Genomic DNA, 16,552 nt, shown 5'->3' with positions numbered 1-16,552 from the left:
ATTGCCATCAGAGTCAAAGGCAATGTTGGCAATCACCCGGGAGGTGATACCATACTTTTTTCTTAAACTACAAAAGTTTTATTTTCTTTATTTTTTCTACTTCCAACAGAAAGTTTCAGAATACGGTCATTTAATACCTGACGTGAAACAGAAGATGACAAAAATTTTATGCAAGGTATTAATTATTTTTGCCGAGGGCTGTTTACAAAAACACGTTTTTTGTAGCTGCTGAAGGAAAATAGCTTCTTTTCTCTTGTTGCGCAGGGCAAAGAAGTCGTTTCACTTCGACGCAGATATAAAAAATCTTACACAATCTGTGGGAGTAAATGAAGAATCCCTCAAATCGCATAATTATTAGCTGCCTTAAATTTTAGACATTATTTACTTTTCCTCCTATCGTGAGTCATATTCTATCTACCTTAAATTCACAAATAAGCAAACAACATAGTATCCTAAGCAAAAATCTTATTCACTGTTACTTGAAAAAATATACTAATGTCTATGGCATTAGAATTCTTCTCCAAAAGCGGCACACAGTGGGCGAATTCTGTTTTTTTACTCAAAACCTAATATCTCGCGAACGTTGATAGACGGATAAGTAATTTTTGCTTTATTTTTTTTCTTTGATACTAAAGATTCAAGAAAAACTATAGAAAAGTCAGTTGAATCGCAACCTAACCTACAAATTTGTGGTAAACATCGATTTTTTGCGATTTTGAGTCTTATTTTTCTTATTCAGTTGTAATTAGAATCAATTTCGGCCAATTATACCACAAATTTATAGGTTAGGTTTCAATTTTACTGACTTCTCTACAGTTTTTTTTAAAATATTTATCATCAAAGAAAGCAAATAAAAAAAAATTTATTAATCTATCTATCAAAGTTCGCAAGATATTAGGTTTTGAGTAAAAAAACCAAATTCGCTCACTGTGCGACGGCGGTGGAAACCATGCAATAAAGGATGAAGTATTCGCCAATAAAGACCGAATTTAGTTTGCTAGGGAGAAAATGTAACACTTGCTCTCCTGAAATTGGAAAAGAAAAATGTAGTTTCAGCAGGAGTGAGAAAAACATTTTTATACTTCGACTAAAACTACTAGTAGATAAGTATTAATTAAGGGACTCAAAATTTCTGTAAGAGGATCTGACTCTCCACATACAAGCGTATTCATATGGTACATTGCGTCACTAGGGCACAAAGTACAAACATGAACGCCCGAAGGGCGCGAATGTTGTATGTTGGTACCCAAGTCACGTATAATGTTTTTCTTACCAAGGGCGCCCGTGGACACACTTTGCGCTCGGTAAATCACTTCGGGCCCTAGGGCAGAAAAGTACTTTAGGCCTGGAGGGCGCAAAGTGGCAGTTGCACTTTGGGCCCATGCTAAGAATGGTAGTTTTCCTACGAGTTTGAAAAGTCTCTGTTTGAGAACCGAGAGGTTTGCGGCTCGAGCCGAAGGCGAGGGACGTAACGAGGTTCGTAAAGGAGACTTTTTGAACGAGTTCCGGAAAACTGCTTTTTCGCCCGAGGAAGTACACTGAGAGGAGTTTGGAGGGTACTCGCCTTTGGGAGTAAGAGAGTCGCCCCACCATAGCTCTAGTACAGTAAACTTGCTACTTTAGCGCAGCGGCTGCTCAAGAAAACCAAAGAAGATGGCTCTTAGTTGACTGGAGGGAGATAGCCCCCAGTAGTGGAAGCCTCGCGCCTCGATTCTGTAGTCCAAATGATAGGTAAACAAACCAACTGAACTGCACGTAAAAGTGTATGTATTACTATGTATGGTTTGTCCATATGTGAACGGACTATAGATTTGCGCAATTGCGCGTACGCGCGCACACACACACACACACAAACAATGTCCAAATTTTCTGATGAAAAGCCTAAATAATTGCAGTAAGTGCTAATTAGAACGAATTTGAATGTACCATTGATGTATGTGGCTATAAAATTTTATTTGAGATATGGTTTTTGGTTTATTTTTGGTACATTAATATCACTTATTTCACTTATTTCCATGCTGGATTCTAACAATGGAGTGGAATTATTGACTGTTATTTGCAATGGAATTGTATTATGTGGAATTAATTGAAGGTGGGCATAAAAAGGATTTTCTGGATTCTCATTCATACTCTTGTATTGTTAGAAAACTTTTCATAAAAAATCGATTTTTTTTATGAACTCCAATTCTGGGAGAAACTCAAACAGATGGTTACTATTAAATTAAAGAGTTTTTATCATCTTCAGATCCCAATTAAAAAATATTAATTGATGAAAACATGAAATACTAAGTTCTTCAATAATGTCAACAAACATACCTAACCTGTACTAAGTGTGAATGGGAAAAGGATATCACGCGCATGCATACACAGGTGGAATGTTCAAAAGCATGTTACTTTTACTTTTCATACCAAGGCGATGTCATTAATGAGTGGCTTAGTCAGATGACAAATGCATCAGCCAATAATGTAATCAACATTTATACACAAACGCTTTTTTATTTTTCAAACGATACCCTTTTTTCATACACATGCATACTCAAAACCATAAATTATTACCTTTTAGCTGTAAACAATAACTTTGATAAATAATCAGTACAGTTAAGTAGAAAAACTGATCCAATTATTTTTCTTCAAACAATAAACTACATGCACGATGAAATAGCAACTAAAAGTGGCAGAGTGGCCCTCCCAGTCCTCTGGAGATTCTTTTCTTAGGAAGCAGTAGCTCAGTGCTCCTGACTGGAGGAAAATAGCTTCGAGTCCGGCAGAGAAGCAGTCCTGCTACACAGACAGTAGCGCCACCTGTAACAGTGGCATGGCATCTTCAGACAGTAGAGAGACTCCCCCAAATATTTCTCAGTGTACCAGCCTCCCAAAACCACTCGAGGGCGGAAAAAACTATTTAAAACTGAGGTGCGTACCTCAGGACCATCAAAAGAAGTAAAACTTCAAAAAGGTGTATTGCTGAGCTTGATGTTGAAGAAATAAAATACTTATAAATATACTTATTAATATGCAAGTACAAAGATTATTATATTAAATGATGAAATGTCCCTCATTTTCGAACAAAATCAACTTACCAGAGTTTTCTAATGATTAGTTTGAAAAAAAAGTTTCAGTATAAGTATTCCTTTAATACACTTTACTGTACAAGCACATAATCAACAATCAACAATAATTCGTACACGTCTATACTGATTTTCTGAAAATGCTACATTAAAAAAAATTGTGTCACGTTTGCTTCATAAAAAAATTAAGCAAGAGAAAACTGAAAAAATGCTTTTGTACTGATAAATCCTTATTTATTAGTGAATCTTTATGTTATTATTACCATTTAGAAAACTTTTTTTTTTTAGCTTATCTTGCTTTACGTTATAAGTGAAAACAGCGTTTCTTCAAGCTATGTTTTTATGAAATCATTTCAAAATGATATTTGCGTTTATACTATAAATGTGCTATGATTATTTTAACAATTTAAACATTTTTTTTATGAAAACATAATCAGCGCAAGAAAAGACTTAAGATTATGTTTGAATATATATATGTGCTATCTAGTTTTTTTCCAAGAAAATATATGACGAAAAAGTTCAAAAAAATGCATGCATGTCTTATTTTTTTTAAATAATGAAGTTACTAAAAATTTTTACCACAATTGTATAAATATACAGCTTCAATACAAAAAATTTAAGGTTATGCTTTTAAATTATGTCACATTTTTATTTGTGCACCTCAATAATTTCATTTTCTTGTATGATACTCGTAAATATTGATATTTCTAACTTACGCTGCTTTGCCAAAATATAGTATTTTTTTTAGTTGTCAAGGTCATGTTCTCATTTCATTATTCTAAAATTAATGTACATGGCGTTGCTAGTCGATTTGGAATGTCACAGCTGCATCTGAATTGTAATACATTATGTGCGACAGTTTAAAATTGTTAACTTCTATTCTACATACATCAAGCATATTATACCGGAAGGGATGATTTTACATAGTAAAGTGTATTTTTTTTTTGTTTTTGCCATTTGCCATATTCTGGCATTAAATAAAGTTTAATTACTTATTTAATATTGTTAATAGTTGTTCTGAGCAGCGGCTAACCTTCATATTTGTTATTTTGTTAAGTCATGGGGCCTCTTGACACCACCTTTTCGCCCCTGGCTGGCCGCTAACTCTTGCTATCGATTTCAGGTTCATGGACGCTGGGCTCGCGATGAAGTCAGTAAAGCTATCTTTTAGCGATGGATTAGTGACAAATTTTGGTGCCTGTAAATGTGCCTTGCGCCGATCTTACGGAAAGATACGTAAAGTGTGCTGCTAGCTTGATATTAGACTACTACTATGTCGGTTTATTATTAGCTGGCTACAGTGATGAATTTTTTGAATTGGCAAAAAATTAGCAATAAATAAGCGACAATTTATAGTGCTCATTTGGAATGGGAAATTCAACTTAGTAGTGATAGTTTTATATACCTTAGATATAACAAGTTTCGCTTGATTAATATCAAGCAAGCATCACATATCACGTATCTTAACTTCACAACTGGATAAAGCAGATCCGCAAGCGAGAAAATTTGTTGCTTATTTGTTGCTGCAACAATGTGCCATTGCATACCTGTAAAATAACCTCTTAAAATTTGGAAAACAGTCATATCTTAAAAAGGAAGCTAGATAGACTCAAATGAATCATTTTTACGGATTTTAGAAAGGGAAACTATCAAATCACTACATGATTGACGCACACAAACAGAAAGGAGTAGGACTATGCACTAACACAACATAAATCTTTCGCTTTTTACTGTATCTTGAAAAGAGTACGTCAAAAAAAAAAATTACGGCATGTTTGGACAATTAATTCAGACGTTGAGAAAATCTTCGAATAATTTTTTGTTACAACATAACCTCTCCAAATTAGAAAAACAGTCACATCTCAAAAGGAAAGCCAGATAGGCCTAAAAAATTCTACGTATAGAAACTAATTACTGAGGTGCAAAAATATATAATGCACAGATTTATACAAACAATTGTAATAATTATAAGAATAATAAGTCATATTTTACAGGCAAAGCTACATCCTTTATATCCTACCTATAAATTTGTTAATTTTCTGTTCTTTATCATGTATTATAAGAAAAATTGTCACGTGACCAAAACCTATATTCTTATTATTAATTTTGAGATTAGTAGAAATTAGATAAGCACGGGTGAATTTTACTATAAAATTATAAGTTAATATAGAAAACGAATAGAATGAAAAATTACAATTTTACAATGGAAAATAGCTATATGTCTATTGTTTTCTTTAATCTCAATAACATATTGTGGATTATTTTACTTTTATGGTAGCCAAAATTAAAAAAAAATTTTTATTCGTCAGATACAAAGATTCTAACAAGATTTTATTGTACAAATTTGATGTCATATTAAATGCACGAATATTAAATTTAAACAAAAAGAATTTTTGTCCTGGGTAATGGGACAAAAGTACCTTTTTTGGCGCAGTATGGTGTAAATTTTTGTTTCATTCTGCATTACATGACCAACAATTCGTACAGGTATTACATATATCTTAGCCAACATGGAAGTACTTAGAATGTGCGTATTACGTGTAACATAAGTAGTATATTTAAGTATACGTATTCTATGCACACGCGACCTCGAATACGTAATAGAATTGAAATTTTCACTATTTTACTATTGGATTCTTAATGATCTTTTGAAATTAGGTGTACTCTGATTTTTTCAGTTTCTATTACACTAAGTTTAATAACATTTGAGTTGGAAGTGTTACTTCTGCCGGGAGTCCCGAGACCTACACCTGGTTTTTTTAAGTAAATATGGCGCCTTCCTTCCAAAATTTATAAATTTTCATAGTTCTTTGAAAGAGTTTTGTGCCTTAGAAAATAAATGCAGTTCATTGTATCAACTCACGAATTATAATCTATTCGTGTTTGAGATGGCATAGAGCTGTTGAAAAAAATGCTTTTTTGAACTTTGGGTATTTGCCTAAAAAAAAGGTCATTGTAATGTCAAGTATGGGGCAACTAGCCGGCAGGAAATAAAAATACAGTAAAAAATAAAGTAACAAAGAACATGCAAAGCAACAACAAGAATAAGGAAGTGAATATGAAAGTATTTCGAATTAATTTCTCACACCTGGTCGAATTAAAATGCTTTTCAATCCAGACAAAAAAATTAAATGGAACATGGAGGATATCTCTGCTGTAATATCGCTCAAATATATCAGTGCAAAGGTGTATCGCAACCTTAGAAATATGGTTAAATTATTTTTGCCATCAGTCAGTACTATAAAAAGGTGGGTTTCCAATTTAGTCTTAAAATCAGGTATTCTATTAGATGTTTTAAAAGTAACAAAAATTAAAGCTTCATCGTATACTTTTAGGGATAGACTCACAGTTCTTGATTTTGATAAAATCTCATTACCTAATGTTGCCAATAGTGATAGGAAGTACGAACAAAAAGTTGTGCCTGACAAAAAGTGTTAAGTTATTATGTGTCGAGGAGTATTTAAATCGTGAAAACAGCCAGTTTCTTATGATTTTGATACTTGCATGACCACAATAATATTTTGTTAGACATCCTAAGTAAATTGTATGACAGTGACTTTATTGTTGTTGCTACTGTTTGAGATATAAGCCCTAATAACAAGCAAGTTTGTGATTCCTTGAATTGTAATTTAAACGACTCGAAAAACTGTTTTTTCTCACATCCTCATTAGTCAGGGCACCAGAGCAAAAAAAGTCAAAAAAAGTGGTGGTCCTTAATAACAATACGATATTTAACTCAAAATTCAAAGCAAACTACGTTGCACAACACCCTTTATTGTCGACTTCAACGGAGATACACATCATTGTTTTTTATCGCAAAATAACTTTCAAAAAGGCTTTTTTTTCAGTTTTTATTAAATATCTCGGTAAGTTTTGGTTTTAGAGCAAAATGTTTGATATAAAAGTTGTTTACCTGATGATTTTACATAAGGAACAAGTGTTAAAAAAAATAGAAAATTTGTTCTATTGTTTAAAATAGCGAGAAAGCCGAAAAACGCAAATCATTAAAACGCATGAAAATACATGTTGCACTATTCAAAATTGAATGAAAAACGTAACTTTAATAGACAATAGTATGTTCATTATTGTACGCCACGTCCGATCGCTAAATTTCGAAATGGCGGCCTATTAGACAATTGTTAATTAAAAATTTCGATTGTGTATAAAATATGTCACAGGCATATCACCAATATCAAACTTTTTGGAATTAGTGAGGAATAACATTACCTTTACGACCTAAGAAATTAGACTTGTCAAATGAACCGAAGCCAGAAAGCACATAACTGAATTTTCTGTCATTTTCAACTAAGACAAAAACAATTTAGTGCAGTTAATTATGCTTATTTTTCCATACATTTAAAAAAAAAGTTTTTATAGGATTAATAGAAGCCTAGATACGATACTTTCAGTTTTTTACGCATTCTCATCGTTACATTCGATTTTTAGACTTTGGACTAGCACGATTTTTTGGCTAAAGAAGTAACATAAAAAATCTTTTCCGTATAAAATTGGTAAATCTTTTTACGCATGCACGATACATCGCTACTACATTGCTACTACGCATGCACGATGCATCGCTATGGTCTTGTTATTTTGGTTTTTTGTTAATAACTTTTTATTTGTTCATTTAATAAATCCAATTTCTCTGGTAGTAAAGGTTATTCCTCACTAATTCCAAAAAGTTTGATATCGGTGCTATGCCTGTGATATATTTTATACACAATCGAAATTTTTAATTAACAATTGTCTAATAGGCTGCCATTTCGAAATTTAGCGATCGGACGTGGCGTACAATAATGAACATACTATTGTCTATTAAAGTTTCGTTTTTCATTTAATTTTGAATAGTGCAACATGTATTTTCATGCGTTTTAATGATTTGCGTTTTTCGGCTTTCTCGCTATTTTAAACAATAAAACAAATTTTCTATTTTTTTTAACACTTGTTCCTTATGTAAAATCATCAGGTAAACAACTTTTGTATCAAACATTTTGCTCTAAAACCAAAACTTACCGAGATATTTCATAAAAACTGAAAAAAAAGCCTTTTTGAAAGTTATTTTGCGATAAAAAACAATGATACGTATCTCCCTCGAAGTCGACAATAAAGGGTGTTGTGCAACGTAGTTTGCTTTGAATTTTGAGCTAAATATCGTACTGTTATAAAGGACCACCGCCTTTTAATGATCTGGCACCCTGACTTTGTGATGAAAATTTGGCCATTCGCACATTCTTATATGCTCCACATCTCTTAAAATTAATAAGAAATCACTTTTTAGACGGCGAATTAAAAATAAGTAATGTAATCTTAGACAAAAAAATAATAGAAGAACTATTGTTGATTAATAATACAGAATCGAATATTACTAATAAAATAACTCAACACTATCTTTACGTCAAAGGAAATAAACAACGAAAAGTCAAACCAGCAGCCCAATTATTCTTAAATAGTATTGCAAAGGCTATTCTGTTTTTTTCAATATTGATTGGTTGAAAAATCTTCGTAGTTGAGGGACAAGTTCAATTTTTAAGCTAATTAATGACTGATTTGATTTGTTTAATTCCAAATTAATGTATGGAAACAATAACGCCAGTGCTTATGGCTTAAACTTAGATCGGCAAATGATATTTTGGATGACATGAGTAAATTTATCAGAGATATGAGAGTAGGAAATCATGCTGGTCTTATGGAGTTTGAATAAGGGATTTTAAGAAATAACTGTTTATTAAGAAGTTTACTTCAGTACTAAAAATTAAAATACAGTACATTTGACAATGAAATTAGATACATTCTTACATATCGTCTTAATCAAGCCATTGTAGAAAAGTTTTTTCTTATTTGCGGTCCATGGGAGGATGTAATGTAATCATCATCCATCTGCGCTTGATATTCCGTTTCGAATAAGATCACATTTGTTTGGAAAGTATTTAAGTATTTTATCTTTACGGTGCTGGCATGAATACTCAAAAAAATAATGACGTAAACAAAACGATCAAGTTTGATTATAATGCAGTTTTTACTGCAACTTTGTTTGACACTCACTCTACTTTAAATAATGACAACAATGGGGATGGTGATTATCAAGATGAAGTTCTAGCTAAAATAATTAATAATAGCAATTGAGATTTTATTTGCTCATTATCACAATGTATCAATAAAAATATTTTTTACAGAATACTTCTCAGATTTTATCCGATTCGCTTGGGTTTTTATCAACTTCTGCTATGCATAAGGAATACCATTCCTTAAATATTACTGGAGAAAACGATGAAGAGTTCGTATACTTAGGAAATTAAAAATATTTTGAAACTGATCATAAAAATATCTTAGATTGAGGTGAAAAATTTCTAATTGAAAATTTTTTTTTTTCTTCTGGAAAAAAAGTATGTTAATGTATAACGATGATTTTTTTTCCATTATCGTTATAAATAGAATGAAATACATATAGTCAACCTGAAATAAAAATTATTAGAGATAAGATCTTTGATGAGGCTTTAAAATACATTGATGGATGTGTGGCGCATCGTTTTAGATCAAAATACAAACATTTGGGAAAATCAGCTGAACCTTTGAATATAAACGAAGTCACAACTGATTCGATAAGATATTTATCAAAAGGTCACCTGATGATGCCTTCGGCTCCTCTAATTCACATCGCTCAAGTGATGGAGCGGTGTTTTAAAATATTCCACGGTGATGGTTTATCCAGTGAAAATTATATTTTCCAAAAAGTGGTAAAATTGACATATTCACAATTGGCTAACGATTATAAACAATTAATTCTTTACAATGCCCTTCTTTTATTAGTTAAAATAAGAACGTATATTAGACTACGATTTATTAAGAAAAAATCAGTTACAAAAACAGTTAAAAATCCAAATACAAAGCAAAAAAAGTTAGAAACCTGTACATGAACTTACTTACTGAACTAACATAAAATGAATGCCTAATACAAATTTAAAAAATGTAGTTAACTCGTAACATTTATTTTATGTGCAATAATAAAGTTCAAAAATGTGAGAAAAATTTTTATATGTTAACAAAAATCAGATAACTTAGTGTTTTGTAACGTACGGTAGTATAGGTGAGACTCTACGCTCCCTCTCCTCAAATCTCATAACGAGGGGCCCTAGGGCCAAGGAAGGGAAGAGCGAGCAAGGAGAGAGTCTATTCGGGGAGTACACGACGAGCCTTTGTAGGGAGCACACGTTCTATCTTGCCTATGATTACGGTATTTTGAATAAAGGTTCTTGAAGTAATAAACATTGATCATTCTCGCGAAGCACCTCCTTACCAACATCTTCCCTACGTAAAGTTTTGGTGCTAAGTATGGGGTACGGTAAGAGTCGGAATTTTTTTTTCTTTTCTTTTTTTTTTTTAACGCGTTTCAAAAAAAAATTCCGCCGAGAAGCACACATGGTGCAGTGCCGCGAGAATGCAACGATTTGAAATCCAGAAGCCGAGGATCCAACCAGAGGCAAGAGTACCAGTTTACAAGCAGCGGTTACAGTAGCCCGGAAGCCAACAGGACTAGGGTACCAATCGCCGATAGTAACAAAATCAAGGGAACAAAAGATGAGGGAAATGGTCCCTAAAATCTTATTTCTATTGATGTGCATATCAACTAGCACGTGAGTACATATTTAATAAAATTGATTTTATCCCTTACTCCCAAGGCAAAATAGGGGAGGCACTAATTAAGTAGAGATAAGAGCGTTGGATTCTTATTCTGTTATTCTTGATATATATATATATATATATATATATATATTATTTATCTGCCATATTTATATATATTATATAAATAAGTTTATTATTTCGTACGGTCCCCCTTTTCATGTTTTTTCTTAAACGCAAAACATAAATCACGCGATAAAATAGACTTAAAACGCATTGAATTAGTAGAATATTTGTTGGGAAAACGACTCACATGATGAAAAAATTCGAGAACAGGGAGAAAAATGAGTGACTCATAACGCAAAAATTTGACGAGTCGGTCGAAAACAGGAAACAACAGGGACCAGAGGGGAGAGAGAACAGCGTCTTAAGGAGAAGATACGTGTCATAAATTGAAGCAAGCACGGAAAGTAAGGAAACACTTTCACTTGCCAGTTCTCTCTCAAGCTGCTGCAGTTAGGTGGAAGGGACCAAATATTAGGGACTTATTATTATCTCGTATCGAGAGCTGGTAGGGGGATCCTCAGCATTGTCTCTTTCGATACAACAAACTCACGCGTCTACACTCACTCGGAGCCTACTACACTGACTCAGAGTGAGCCGAATTTTTCAAATAAGAACAGGGTGTGTTGTGTGAGCAAAAAAACACTTAAGAAAACCAAAACTACAGACACAGGAAACATCAGGAAATAATCATTCGCACCCATATCGGCTGAAGTATTTATCACTATTCTTACTGTTATCATTTTTTTTAACGAAAGCAAACGACAGATACCCCAAAAAAGATATTTCTTCCCATTTACCACTACAAAAAAAAACACAAAATTAAAGAAAGCAATTGCAAGACGAATACCGCCCTTTTACTTTCTTGTCCCGCTCCTTATTATTCTTTCGTCCGATTATTGTTAGGCCGCGACACAAGTAATTAAACGCAGGCAAATCGCGAGGAGATTAAATAAGCTCTGTCGGAATCAAAGAGAAAAAAAAAAAAAAAAAAAAGTAAGAGGAAAAATGATTTATCTCGGCGACATTACACATGAGTCAGAAAGCGCCAACGAAGGCCTGGGTAATAAAATAATTGATAGGTGCAAACCAGGGCCCAGTAGAAAACAGCAAAAGGAAAACATGAAGGAACAGATGTCGGAGTTAGAGCTGGAACCAGAGGGGTGTGAGAAACTTGACACTCTAGACGAAAAAACGAAGGTGATAGTAATGGGCCTGTTTTCAAAGATTAGGGCAAAGTTAAAGAAAACGGAGGAAACGGATGCACAACACAGAACGGTCACAAAGACTGTCCGAAGTTTGTCACCGGAAAAGATAAATCCCAAAGGTATGTTTAGCGACACAGAAACAAACGCGGGACTTGTGAACAAAGGGGCCGGTCCTCTTTCAGGCGAACGAGTCATCGAGCAAAGCGTGAGAAGAACCGAGGAAATATGCGAAGGTCGAGCAGACAGAACGAATAAGCGGGAGACACAATGGGGCATGCCAGAGAGATAAGGGTGGCCGAATTTTACTGCAACTGGCTTTGAATATAAAGAGCCTGGGAATCCCGGGATAAGAGACTTGCACAATCAACAGATACTAGACAATATAAAAAAGATGAGAGATGAACTGGAAAGGAGAACTGAATAGTAACTATACAAACCAAGTCGATTATGAGGCAAATAGGGATAGAATATGGGGTGACACAGACCACACTAAACCCCAATTAACAGACTACATACAAGCAACCAACTGCTATAATCATCTACGCAGACCACAGAATGCGCAGCATAACATTCTGCCCTCGCTCGGTCATATGGCAGGCAACATCCCGTTTTTTGATGGTGATCCAATCAATCTGCCGCTATTCGAAAGGATGGTGAGGATGATCGCGCAAATGGTGGGTCCGGAGAACAAACTATTTTTCCTCGGCACGCTCGCGAGCAGACTGAAAGGAAAAGTGGCCGAACATTTTGCGCCCAGACTGGCTCAATTTGGGACAGTGCAGGAATTTCTTCGGAAACTGTCGAGGAGATACAGCAGCATCAACAATGCAGACACGCTGATGGCACAGCTGAAAATAATTAGGCAGCAAAGCCGAGAATCAATAGAGGACTACAGCGGAAGAGTACAAGGACTGTACAATAGGTTAACGATGCTGCATGACTCGAACCCAAACCTACTGCCTATCCAAAAACAAGTGGTGAAGGAAAGCGTGGAAGCAGAGGCAGTAAAACAATTTACTGATGGTCTACATCCAACGTACGGAAGTAAGATCACATGCTTGAACCCGAGGACCCTCTGCAAAGCAATCATAGAGGCTCTGAAAATAGAGAGCAACCTTAGTCTGCGGCATGCAATACATGTAATACGACGACCGAGACGGGACCACGAGTAAATCTAGCAAGCAAGGAAGAAAAAAGAACGGAGGTTACTAATGGGGCACAAGGGGCAGAAGCGAGTGAAAAACGCTGTATATACCGCGACAGCCGAACCAGACACTCAATCGAGGAATGCCGAAGATTGGTGGCTTTGATAAATGACAGGAAAACGTCAAGAGATAACGGGTAGGAACCAAAAGGAAACTGCTACTATTGTCAGAGACCGGGACACTACGCGAGAGACTGCCGCTCACATAAGCAAGACAGAGAGGAGGAGAGACAACGTAACGAAGGGTATAACCAACCCATAGAAAATACTAATATCAACAGAAACGTCTATAATTTTGGGGGCAGAAATGATAAGTACAATAATTACAATAATTCCACCAATTATAACAGGGGCTATAACAATGGCCCATCGGAGCCGTACAACAGAAATGATAACTACTACGACACAAACAACAATTACAACACTGGAAATCACGGAAACAGCAATTACAACAATAGGAATACTAATTATTATGATAGGAATAATGACAATAACAGATACAATAACTACAATCCCACGGGCAGTAATTATTACTCCAACCGCGGCTACGGTGACCCTTATAATAATAACAATAGGGACACGTCTAACTGCTATGGAAATGACTATACAAATCAGGACAGTAGGGACAGCTATACTATAAACTTTATAAGACCTGAGCAACCACAAGGTAGGGGCCCACCGCAGCAAAGAAACATCGAATACGGCCCTGATAATAGGAGAGACAGATCGGCTGCTTTAAACTCGCAAGATGTTCAGCGTGGTCCCCAAACGCCGAGCATGAACTAGAGAGAGAGAAAGAGAGACGGAAAAAAGCGTGTCCGGCGAAGAAGAAGGTGCAAGAGAAGGGCCGCAAAAGGCGGAGCAAGAAGTAGTGGAGGCGGAAACACACAACAGTCCGAATACTAACGCAGTGCAGGAAAAAATAGAAAGCAATATGGCAGAATGCGAAAATACTCTTAGACAACGGGGGGGGGGGCAAACGTACAAGAAGAGGGAGAAGAGCCCGCAAAAAGAGTAATCGGACAAGGGCGTCGGACACATATGCAGAGAATGACGAACCCAAGCTTTCGGAGTGTGACGAAGAAATAAAGCAGCTTCCCAGAAAAAACTATTAAACTCGCGAGAACAGGGCATAGGCCACCATTGGTTCAGTTACAAGGACCACAGCTAAAAAACGGAAAGGCAACTTTTTATGCGGATACCGGCGCGGAGATTTATCTTATGAAGGTTAATTCTTTAAGCACTGACATGCTAATAGACAGGAGGTATTGAGTAGTTATTATCGGCGTCACTCACGGAGCACGCAAAACATTGGGCACAGTACAGGCTCAGCTACAAAAGCTGAAGTGCACATTACAGAGATGAAGGAGGGAATATTATTTGGAAACTTTAAGGCGAGAAATATTAACGGGAAAATAGTTGCAGAATGTATTAATATGACTGATGAGGAAAGATATGTGCCTGTTCTGGAATTGGAGCTACTAAATGATGAAGAAATTTACCGGAAGCACTCAGACTTTGAAGGGGACAATGTTGAAAGTTCGGGGGAAGCAGTGATAATGTTATTTAATGGACAAATAAACGATGATAAAGATAAAACAAAAAATTTTGCGAGAGATGAAGAGAAGCTAGGGAAACAGAAACGGGTGGACAGAATAATGCAACTCGTAGACACAGCCGGTTGCAACGATGGAGAAATAGAGCATGTAAGAAGACTGATTGAGTCAAACCCTTACGTATTTGGCCTTGACGGAGAACCTCTGAAAGCAACGCACCTTGTCAAACACCGGATAAAGAGGACGACAGATAAACCAATAGTTGCAAAAAGGTATAGATACCCACCGTCGATCAGAGACCAAATGAGGACAGAACTAGAAAAAATGCTAGAGCAGGGGATAGTGGAACCATCTACCTCCCCGTACAGCTCAAACACTTGAATAGAAGCAAAACAACCGGGGCCAAACAACGAGACAAGAGTAAGGGTCGTCACAGATTTTCGTCTGCTTAACGAAGTCACGATGGGATCATGCTATCCATTACTATTTCAAAGTAACATTTTAGAAAACCTAGCATCTGCACGCTACATTAGAGTAGTCGACCTCAAGTCAGGATTTTTTCAAATCGAAGTGCACGAAGATGACGCTCACAAAACGACATTTTCGGGGCTGGACGGGCATTACCAATACAAAAGAATGCTCATGTGGTGTAAAGACTCGCCAAACACATTTTTAAGGGCGATTGCGCTAGAACTCGCAGGCTTGCAAGGTCATGAGGTTGAAGTGTATCTCAAAGACATAATGATTTTTGCAACCAATCTTGAAGAACATGAGGAACGATTTACAAAATTATTGAAACGGTTGACAGATGCAAACTTGACAATCGAACCCAAGAAGTGTCAATTTTTGAAGAGGAAAGGAAAGGTGTTAGGCCATATCGTAGGTAATGGACAAATAAAGAATGATCCTAAGAAGATCGAGGCAGCCAAAAAATACCCACGTCCGACAAACGCAAAAAAGGTCAAATAATTTTTGGGATTTTCCGGATATTATAGGCGATTCATAAAAAGCTATGCGAAGATCACCTGACCCCTATCTATACTATTAGAGAGGGGCACAAAATTTGTATCGTGTAGTGACAACGAGGGAAACACATTCGAAACTCTTATCGAAATACTGTGTATCAGACCAGTGCTCGTTGCCCCAAACTTGGAAAAACCCTTTATCGTCACGACAGACGCGTCAAATTACGCGATTGGAGCGATCCTTAGTCAGGGAGAGATCGGAAAAGATAGACCGTGTGAGTACGTGTCTCGCTGCCTTAAAAGGAGTGAACTTTGCTACCCGACATACGACAAAGAGTTATTGGCAATCGTATTTGCAAAGAAGCAATTTAGACCATATTTATACGGGCGCAAATTTACGGTGATTACAGACCACGAGCCGCTGAAGCACTTTTACTCATCTAAAGAACTAGACATTCGTTTTAACAGGCTTAAAGCGGAACTGAGAGGATATGATTTTGAAGTTATATACCACCCGGGCGTAAACAACGAACCATCAGACGCATTATAGCGAAACCCAATACTAAAAGAGGGGGAAGTAAATCCTGAACGGCCACGCTAAGAGCTATACCAGCTAGCAGACAGACAAGAAAATGAAGAACCGGTTGATAGCGACGGACCACCGGAGCGCATATTTAAAGTACTGGAAACTTGTAAGAAAAAAATTCAAGGCAACCCGAAGAAAATAAAAATCCATGGCACCGACTCAGAAAACTCGAACGGTATAACACGAAAAAGAACACGATATCGGGGCGAGAATACATTTCGCCTAACGAAAACAATTCGCCGCAGCAGCAAGCACTAAGGAATCAAAACAGGGGAAAAGTACGAG

The 16,552-nt window shown here is 35.9% G+C and overlaps 1 protein-coding gene across 1 annotated transcript in view; it reads right to left on the bottom strand.

Moving 5' to 3' along the window:
• Positions 1-16,552, bottom strand: part of LOC106642068 (uncharacterized) — a 145,194-nt gene that overhangs the window by 50,603 nt on the left and 78,039 nt on the right. The window lies entirely within an intron of this gene.

This window comes from Copidosoma floridanum, unplaced genomic scaffold (genome assembly GCF_036245765.1).
Source record: "Copidosoma floridanum isolate Cflo_tuat_1 unplaced genomic scaffold, Cflo_Japanese_pri ptg000008l, whole genome shotgun sequence".
NCBI classification, from domain to species: Eukaryota; Metazoa; Arthropoda; class Insecta; order Hymenoptera; family Encyrtidae; genus Copidosoma; species Copidosoma floridanum.
Note: the sequence above shows the minus strand (reverse complement) of the source record. Positions and strands in the feature narration are given on the sequence as shown.